The sequence below is a fragment of the Microtus pennsylvanicus genome, assembly GCF_037038515.1.
Source record: "Microtus pennsylvanicus isolate mMicPen1 chromosome 13 unlocalized genomic scaffold, mMicPen1.hap1 SUPER_13_unloc_1, whole genome shotgun sequence".
NCBI lineage: Eukaryota > Metazoa > Chordata > Mammalia > Rodentia > Cricetidae > Microtus > Microtus pennsylvanicus.
Window position 1 is genome coordinate 113,135 of NW_027460877.1, and position 8,649 is coordinate 121,783.

General features: G+C 40.6%; 1 pseudogene; it reads right to left on the reverse strand.

Annotated features, from left to right (window-relative positions):
* Window positions 1-4,067: 4,067 nt before the first annotated feature.
* LOC142842107 (OTU domain-containing protein 6A-like) lies at window positions 4,068-4,943 on the reverse strand (annotated as a pseudogene).
* Window positions 4,944-8,649: the final 3,706 nt, after the last annotated feature.

Here is an 8,649-nt window from a genome sequence, read left to right on the forward strand (position 1 = left end):
CTCAAGATTGAGTTTCCGTGCCATTGTCAGAATTGCATGAGTCACAGGAATGGCATATGGGTGAATAAACTCAGATTCATCTACTCTCAGCAATCGTAGTAGTTGATGGATTCAGCACAAGTTCGATGTAGGGAAGAATGGGATTCAAGGGTTTCAATGATTCTCATTCCCATGTTTGCATTCACACACATAGTTCGGCTCTGTTTATTAATACAACAATTTTTTTCAGCCAATCAGAGATGAATATTTGTAGGTCATGTGATTCTAGCTCTGGAATTCATTGGATAAGAACCAAGAGAGGATGGACATTACTAATGCCCAAAATACTAACTGAAGTATGATCACCTTCTACAGCCTGAAAAGTGACACAGAAGTAAAAGGTTAGTTACTATTCTTAAAGTTGAAACAAAGGAACTTCACATCACAATGGTTAAAAACTTACTATATTCTTAAGTTCTTTAAGCAGTTCTAGTGATGGGACCCAAAGATTTTAATACCTCAAACGTGCATATAGCCAATTCTTTCTTTAAATACTTCCTAAAGGGGAAGACAACATATCAAAGCACATTTTCAATGATTAAATTTGTTGGAATATTAAATATCAAAAACTATTTGGTTAATAAAGTCCAAGAAAAGACTGAGATTATGTTTTTTTATTATTATTTTCATTGAGTTCTACATTTTTCCCTGCTCCCCTTCATACCTCTCCACTCCCCTTCAACCCTCTCCCAAGGTCCCCATGCTCCCAATTTACTCAGGAGATCTTGTCTTTTTCTACTTCCCATGTAGATTAGATCTATGTATGTCACTCTTAGGGTCCTCATTGTTGTCTAGGTTCTCTGAGATTGATTTGTGAGCTGGTTTTCTTTACTTTATGTTTACAAACCACCTATGAGTGTGTATATGTGATAATTGTCTTTCTGTATCTGGGTTACCTCACTCAAAATGATGTTTTCTAGCTCCATTCATTTGCCTGCAAAATTCAAGATATCATTATTTTTCTCTGTTTTATAGTACTCCATTGTGTCAATGTACCACATTTTCCTTATCCATTCTTTGGTCAAGGGGCATTTCAGTTGTTTCCAGGTTCTGGTTATGACAAACAATGCTGCTATGAACATAGTTGAGCACATGTCCTTGTGGCATGATTGAGCATCCTTTGAATAGATACCCAAAAGTGGTATTACTGGGTCTTGAGGAAGGATGTTTCCTAATTTTCTGAGAAATTGCCACATTGACAATGAGGGCAGTTTTGTTCTCTGATTACTATCTATGTGCATCTATATCCATCTCCTCCTACAACCCTAGGGTCTTTTCTATGTTGCCTAAGCTGCCCTTAAAATTGCAATCCTTCTATCTCTCACCTGTCTCTGAAACTGGGATAACAGGCATATGCCCTTGAACCTGACTGTATTAATCTTAGAATAGATGCTATATTATTTTTGTAATAATAATAAAGGTACAAAAGTCCAGCAAAATGAAAAATAGACTAAATTAGAAACAACTGTGTTACAGAATTCTTTTCTGTATATTAACTTATATGACACTTTCTTTACCCTCATCTCTCTCCCTCTCCCTCTTTCTCCCCCACCCCAAAACAGGGTTTACCTATATATAGCTTTGGCTAGCCTGGAGCTCTATCTTGGGGGTGGGGGGAAGAAGGGAAAAACATCAAGAAAGGTCTAGATTAGACAGATTCCTGATTAGTGTGGTGGTCCAGAACTAGGAAGGTACAGACAGAAGAAATGAGTGTTCAAGGCCATCCCAGGCTATATACTAAGACCCAACTTAAATAACAAGGACTAGAGATGTAGCTCAGTAGCAGACTGGAGGCCCTGAGTTAGGTCTATAACAATGCTCAAATTTTAGTGGCCAAAGTAAGAGTACAAAGAATTTTCTCTCTGTTCTCTGTGTCTAAATGATCTAGAGCATCAATTTCACATAGTGTTCCTAAAATCATGCACATTTTTTAAACTCAAAGATTAAAAATAAAATATAAAGACTACCAAAAACATAGAAAATACAAAATCAGTCCATTAAATTAGGCAAAAATAGATACACCAACCACAAAAAGGTTTAAACAAAAAACCAGTTACCTATAAGAATAAATTGCATGCCAAGGGTAAGAATAATGTTGTTTTGATGGGGAATCTCTGTTAGCCAATGATCTTTAAGAGGGTGGACCAGGATAGAGAGTGACCTTTTGGGTACCTGGAGAAAACCACTGGCCTGCCCAGGGTTCTCTCTGTGGTTCCCATGTTACACAGCTGATGCTGGACTTCTCGTTCCTGTTTTGTGAGTTTGCCCCTTATAATAAAGAAAAAATATAATTGGTATATCTTGGAGTTAGCCTGGGATTCTTTGACCCATGTCCTTCAACAATTGGCTTGGGGACCATTACATCCACTTTTTAGGACCCACGCAACTCCACCCAGCCACCACTGGATCACACGTAGGTATTTGGGCACTGATCCTCCTTGTGCATGGCTCTATAGCAATCTCTGGCCTCAGTGGCATCCCAGAGCTGCTCTGGGTCTGGCTTCCCGGGCACGTTGCAAAGGCACAGGTGGGGTGTGGGGTTCCCTGGATGTCTCTGTTGGCATTGCTGCCTTCCTGTCCCTCCAGTACCCATGCTGCGGCCACAGAGGGATCTTTGTGGAGTACAGGGTTTGTGATTTGTACTGATGGAAGGCTCTGGATTTTCTCTTTATCCTCGTCACCAACTCTCAAAATCACTTTGATCACTTTAATAACTGATCCTAAATTAAGCATATCTTTCAGTAAATAATGGGTTAAAACCAATTTGAAAAGTCCTTGGCTAGGATTTTCCTACCAGGCAAATACAACTGCGACACCTGCTGGCCGGTAACAGTTATTGCACATACTTCAATTCGATATACCTTATGACAGGTGAGATTTATTTATTTTTTTTTTTATTTCAAATGCTGTTTTTATCTTTTAACACATTGCACAACTGGTTTTAAACATTTTTGAACAGACATGTATTATTTGGGAACATTTGGAAGGGACGAAGGTTTTTCAAAATGAATTGAAGTAACTTCACTGAAATCTAGGACCTTATGAATAACCTTAGAAATTACACAAATCATTCCGTGCCGCTCTTCTTTTGGCATATTCAGGATATCAACTCATCCTTAACAAACACAGAGCTGGATTGTTCACTGTTTTCTTTTACATAAAGCTCATCAACTACCGTAGAACTTCCAAAAGTTGCTTTAATTTTTTTTCCTCTTAAGGAAAGTCACTAAATTCAGATCTTCCACATCTTTGAGGTAACCCTTACTTGTTCTACTGGCTCATTTAAACTGAATTTCTGTATCTAACAGTTACGCTTAGCATTTAAATTTGAAAACATATTTTTTAAAAGCTCAGAAAACATTGAGCAACTAAAATCCATTTGCAGCTTTACAAGTTTGAATGAAAAACAAAACAATCAAATTACTACTGGAAGACTTGCTCGTGACCCTGGCATTGGAACGTCGGTTAAAAGCAAACCAAACGGCCAGCTGTGGCTTTTTTTTTTCTGGAAAAAACAATGAAAAACACTCATAAACCACTTCAGCCACACAAACTCCTCTTATCAAGTGATTTGATAGATACATAAGGAAAAGTCCCACAAACTGAACCTTTCTGCTAAACTCATTCACGCCCGGGTAAACAATAAGCAAAGTCCAACATTTCCATTTTCAGCTTACCATTAATTGAAGCCTGAAGGAGACAAAAGTACCTCAGGGCCAAATGAAGTTAGACTCAATGAAACCTAAGTCTCTTGGTTGTCCCGAGGAGGTATTCTTCCGTCCGTAAGCCTGTCCCCCAAAGAAGACACACATAACAGTCGGAAAACAAAACAACCAAAATGAGGCAGGATTGGAAGGGACGAATTTCAATATTTAAGTAAATCTTGGAAGAAAATAAACCAGCCAAGGAAAATGCAAGTGTTCCTACTGAGAAATGCCATAGCTGTTCCAGCTTTCCCAGGATCTGCAGGTGTCAAGCATGGCAGAAACATGGCGCGTAGAGCCGAGGTCCGTGGCTGCTGGAAACTTTTAGAACAGGCGCGGCGCCATGGCAGCGGCGGAGGTGCCCGCGGCCTCGATGGGCTTCACTGAGTTGTAGTGCTCCCCGAACTCACAGGCGTAGTGCAGATAGACCAGTGTGATCGGCTTCCGGGTGTACTCCTCCCCGATCACAATGGTGGGCGAGTTGGCCTGTATCACCTCGATGGGGGTCTGCAGGACATGCGACATGGCTCTCAATTCCAGCTGGCCACCCCACAATGACCTGTGCACGATGTCATCGCAGTACCTCAGGAAGTCCTCACGGGTGTAGAAGTTGCCGGCCTCGGGTTCCGTGAAGAAAGGTAAGAAGTCATCAATGTGTTTCTTCATATAGTAGGCCGTGCGGTAGCGCAGGCTCTCCACAGTCACCGAGAACACCAGCTGGTCTTGGATGGCACGGTACATGCAATGGCCGTCGGCAGGGATGGGCTTCATCTCCAGACTTCTAGCCGCCAAAATGGCAGCGACCTTTTCTTCCTCCTCGCGGCGGTAGGCGGCCTGCTCTTTGCTCTGGGCCACTGGGATCCTCTGCGGGCGTTGTCTCTGCAGGTTAGCTCTTCGCTCACGCCTTTACCGGGCCTTCGATGGGCGTGGGGGCACATTTTCAAGGTTCATCTTTTTGAGGTTGGCTGCAATCGACTCCACGCTGGTGTCAGGCTCTTCTTGAAATCTCTCCAGTTCCTGACGGTGCCTCTGCTCCATCTCGGCCCTGAGACGGGCAGTATCAGCAAACACCTGCTTTCTTCTGTTCCTGTCATTTTTCGGGACAGAACTTTCGAGGGCCTGGATGTGAGCTTGCAGCTCTCTTTTTTCGCGATAATGGTGGCGGATCACCCGTTGGAATTCGGTCTCGGGGTCATCCATTATCGCAGTGGAAGGCGAGAATTGTAGTTGGAAGGAAGCTGGAACAGTTCAAATCACCAGACCGCCTCACAGAACCGCCGTCCGAGGGACCAGACCGCCTCACAGAACCGCTGCCCTAGGGACCAGACCGCCTCACAGAACCGCTGCCCGAGGAAGCTGTGGCACTCTCGACAGGTGAGATTTATAATGTCAACATAACAAGTAATTTATCAATACAAGACAACAGCTTTTTAACTTATACCATGTATGGTATTATGCAAGGCTTATGTGATTTCCATCCTACATCCCTATATTTCATTCCAGGGATTAGCTTTGTATTTCATATTTTCACCTTTAAAAATGGTTTGATAACTAATGAGCCATGAATGAGGCACTTTAAGACTGATAATGACCAGCTGAAAGGAAAAATCGGCACTCTGGAGAAGGATACAACCAATTTGATGGCCCAAACCCAGTCAATGATGGAGGGTGAAGAGACACTGTCTGAGAGAATTCAAGCTGTTGAATGTATTAAGCAAAATCTGTTAAACAGTTAGGATAGATTGATGGATAGAGTGTCTGTCCATGAAGGTAATATGTATGCCATAAAAATTATGTCCAAGATCCAGAGTAAGCGATCTCCACTGAAACAGGTACTGGGGAGTAACCGCTGAGCAAGCGAGCCAGAGCCAGAGACTGCTGAGAGTCCCAACGTGAACCTGGGACCTTCAAGGGAGTAGACCTAAGCCAGGATCCCTGTGGGTCTCAGCATGAGTTCCTAGGACCTCCCAGGAACTAGGCCTGAGCCAGGACCTCTGCCAGTCTAGGCGCGCATCTGGGACCTCCAAGGGAGTAGGCAGGAACCAGAGATCTCTTGGGGCCAGGCATGAGTCTGGGACGTCAGAGGGAGTAGGCCTTAGCCAGGACCTCTGTGGGCCTGGGCATTGTTCTGGAACATCAAAGGCAATAGGCAGAGACCTGGAACCTCTGCGGGTCCAACCATGAGTCTGGGACCTCTGAGGGAGTAAGCTTGAGCTAGGTCCTCTGCTGTTCTGGGTGCACCCAAGCCTGGGAACGCTGAGTCAGTAGACCAGAAACCTTTGCAGGACCAACTCCAGGCAAGGGACATCTACAGGAGGGGATCCAGACCAGGATTTACAGAAACAGGTAAAAGCCAGCAACCTAGTAGGCCTGAGACAACAAACTCCAAGGGAGCAGAGAAAAACACAGGAGCACTGAGCTATCTCCAGGAACACAGAGTAACCAATGGGTAAACTAGAACTGTGGCACTGACTGTACCACAAGGAACAACCATCTGAGCTTTGGATTCTTTAGCACCTAAAAGATTAATCAACAGAATCTCAGACAGCCCCAACCACATCTATTAGAGGAAAAGATGAGTAGAAAAGGTAAGGTCACATGCTACAGCAGAAATAGCAACACAATACCAGTAAACCTAAAGACCCTACAACAACAAGACTTGAACAACCAAATAAAGATAAAGCAGAAGAAAATGACCTAAAAATAATTTCAAAAGAATGTTTAAAACTCTTAAAGAGGAAATGAGAAGTTCCCTCAAAGAAATGGAGGAAAGGACAAACAAAATTTGGAAGACATCAGCAAATCCCTCAGGGAAAAACAAGAAAAGGAAATCAAACATATGAAAGAAACTATTCAAGACTTAAAAACTGAAATAGAGACAATAAAGAAAATACAAGCTGTGGGAATTATAGAAACAGAAATCATGAGAAACGATCAGGAACCACAAAAGCAAGCATGAACAGCAGAATACAAGAGATGGAAGAAAGAATCTCAAGTGCTGAAGATACAGTACAGGAAATAGAGTTATCAGTCAAAGAAAACATTAAATCTAACAAAAGCTTAACCCAAAATAACCAGGAAATATTGGACACAATGAAAAGAAATTCTAAGAATAGGTATAGAAGAAGAAGTTCAACTCAAAGGCACATAAAATATATATATTTAACAAAATCATAGAACAAAATGGTCCCAACCTAAAAAACAGATATGCCTATGAAGAAACAAAAAGTTTACAGTACACCAAATAGACTCAATTTTAAAAAAAAGTCCTCTGGCCAAATAATCAAAACACTAAACATCTAAAGTAAAGAAAGAATATTAAGAGCTGCAAAGGAAAAAGGCCAAGTAACATATAAAGGTAGACCTATCAGAATTACACCTGACTTCTCACTGGAGACAATGAAAGCCATAAGGTTATGGTCAAGTGTTATGCTGTCATTAAGAGACCATGGATGCCAGCCCAGACTACTATATCCAGCAAAACTTAAAATCACTATAGTAAGGCAAAACAAGATATTTCATGACAAAACTAGATTTCACTAATACCTAGCTACTAACCCAGCCCTACACAAAATACTAGAAGGAAAAGTCCCACCCAAGGAAGTTGGCTACACCAACAAAAACATAGACAATTGATGGTCTCATAGCAGCAAATCCCAAAGAGAAAAACACACAAATTAACATTACCAAGAATGAAAAGTAAACTAACAGGAGACAGCAATCACTGGTCATTAATATCTAACAAAATAGACTTCAAGCTAAAATCAGTCAAAAAAGATAAAGAAGGTCATTTTTCATATTAGTCCAGGAGACTAATAAGAAGAAATCTCAATACTGAACATCTATGCCACAAATACAAGGACACCCTCATATGTAAAAGAAAAACTTCTAAAGTTTAAATAATATATTAAAATCCCACACACTAATAGTGGGAGACTGTAACACTCCACTCTCACCACAAAACAGGTCAGTCAGACAAAAAATGAACAGAGAAATAAGAGAACTAACAGATGTTGTGATTCAAATGGACTTAAAAGACATATATAGAATACTCTATCGAAACAGAAAAGAATACACCTTCTTCTCAGCATCTCATGGAACCTTCTCAAAAATTGACCACATACTTGGTAACAAAACAAACCTCAACAAATAAAAGAAAATTGGAATAACCCAAAGTACCTTATCAGATAACCATGTTTTAAAACTAGAAGTCAAGAGCAATACTAATTCCAGAAAACCCACAAACACATGGAAATTAAACAATGCTCACCTGAATCATTGATGGAACAAGGGAGAAATTTAAAACTTCCTAAAATTCAATGAAAATGACCACACAACATACCCAAATTTATGGGACACAATGAAAGCAGTGTTAAGTGTTCATAGCACTAAACACTTACACGAAGCTGGAAAAAGCACACTAGTGAATTAACAGAACATTTGAAAATTTTAGAACTGAAAGAGGTAAACTCAGCTAACATAACTAGACAGGAAATAATCAAATTGAGAGCTGAAATCAACAAAATAGAAACAAAGAAAACAATACAAAAAATCGGTGAGACAAAGAGTTGGTTCTTCAAGAAAATCAACAAAACAGAAAACCTCTATCCAAACTAACCAAAGGCAGCAAAAGAATATCCAAATTAACAAAATCAGAAATGAAAAGGAGGACATAACAACAGACATGAAGGAAACACAGAAAATCATCAGGTCATATTTTGAAAACCTGTACTCCATAAAATTGGAAAACTTAAAGGAAATGGACAATTTTCTGGATAAATATCACTTATGAGAATTAAATCAAGAAGAGATAAGCAAATTAAACAGACCTATAACTGCTGAAGAAATAGAAACAGCTATTAAAAGTCTCCCAACCAAAAAAGGCCCAGGACCAAATAGTTTCAGC